At 45.3% G+C, this 1706-nt stretch overlaps 1 non-coding gene across 1 annotated transcript; it reads left to right on the top strand.

The window, feature by feature from the left end:
* The first annotated feature begins 728 nt into the window (after positions 1 to 728).
* Positions 729 to 802, top strand: Trnat-ugu (transfer RNA threonine (anticodon UGU)). Its single transcript has one exon. It is a non-coding gene; the product is annotated as a tRNA-Thr (tRNA).
* Positions 803 to 1706: the final 904 nt, after the last annotated feature.

Raw genomic sequence — 1706 nt, 5'->3', positions numbered from 1 at the left:
GGACACTGAATAGTGCACGGTACATCCAAACCGTCATCGAACCCATCGTTCTACCATTCCTAGACCGGCAAGGGAACTTGCTGTTCCAACAGGACAATGCACGTCCGCATGTATCCCGTGCCACCCAACGTGCTCTAGAAGGTGTAAGTCAACTACCCTGGCCAGCAAGATCTCCGGATCTGTCCCCCATTGAGCATGTTTGGGACTGGATGAAGCGTCGTCTCACGCGGTCTGCACGTCCAGCACGAACGCTGGTCCAACTGAGGCGCCAGGTGGAAATGGCATGGCAAGCCGTTCCACAGGACAACATCCAGCATCTCTACGATCGTCTCCATGGGAGAATAGCAGCCTGCATTGCTGCGAAAGGTGGATATACACTGTACTAGTGCCGACATTGTGCATGCTCTGTTGCCTGTGTCTATGTGCCTGTGGTTCTGTCAGTGTGATCATGTGATGTATCTGACCGCAGGAATGTGTCAATAAAGTTTCCCCTTCCTGGGACAATGAATTCACGGTGTTCTTATTTCAATTTCCAGGAGTGTATATATATATATATATATATATATATATATATATATATATATATATATATATATATATATGAAGATTGTAATTTCAATCTAACGAGCTGCATGGTCACCTATGGTCCGAAAGAACAGATACCATCTTCATGTACATACAGTTAATGTGCCAGAGATAAGTCCCTGCAGTCGCACTATCCTCTTGTGTCCTCGGTGGCTCAGCTGGAGAGAGCGTCTGCCATGTAAGCAGGAGAGCCTGGGTTCGAATCCCAGTCGGGGCATACATTTTCAACTGTCCACGTTGACTTGTATCAACGCCTGTATGCAGCTAAGGGTATTTATTTCATTGTAATTTCATTCTAACGAGCTGCATGTCCGAAAGATCAGATACCATCTTCATATATACAACTTGAGATTCGTTGTGATTTACACCAAGTTCTGTGTCTCTGAACACCCTCTTAACTTGTAGATTCTTGACAGGGTGGAGTTCTACCAGCATGCCATGCGAAAGCCGCCCTTCGATGCCATCTGTAATTAACACCTGTCCTTACTCCCTTTCGGGACAAGACATCTTATAAAAATACAGAGCGATTAATAAAAGTACCCACGCCGAAAACTTGTTGCAAAAGGAAGATTACGTTTTAACACCTCGTCGACGACGTAATCATTGTATTCACTATCTCCATTGTGGATGGCGAACTGTAGCTATGATTTAAATAGATGATTTATTTCGTTGCAAAATGTAAACAGTCATTTTTCTGAACTTTGATCTATTTTCTGATCATTTAATAGTTTCTAAGCTATGCAGCGTCATCTTCAGATGGAGCTGATACAACAAGCATTTCATGATCTTCATTCACTGACAATCCCTTCGCATTAACGATCTCTAGCCCAGTATTGTTGCCGAGCGAGGTGGTGCAGTGGTTAGACACTGGACTCGCATTCGGGAGGACGACGGTTCAATCCCGTGTCCGGCCATCCTGATTTAGTTTTTCCGTGACTTCCTTAAATCGCTCCAGGCCAATGCCGGAATGGTTCCTTTCAAAGGGCACGGCCGACTTCCTTCCCCGTCCTTCCCTAATCCGATGAGACCGTGACCTCGCTGTCTGGTCTCCTTCCCCAAACCAACCAACCAACCCAGTATTGTTGCTTTATGGAACAGTTTGTGCTGATGATGTAATACTG

Source organism: Schistocerca serialis, chromosome 6 (genome assembly GCF_023864345.2).
Source record: "Schistocerca serialis cubense isolate TAMUIC-IGC-003099 chromosome 6, iqSchSeri2.2, whole genome shotgun sequence".
In the NCBI taxonomy this organism is placed as follows: domain Eukaryota; kingdom Metazoa; phylum Arthropoda; class Insecta; order Orthoptera; family Acrididae; genus Schistocerca; species Schistocerca serialis.
The sequence above is the reverse complement of the archived record's forward strand: the minus strand, read 5'-3'. Positions and strand labels throughout refer to the sequence as shown.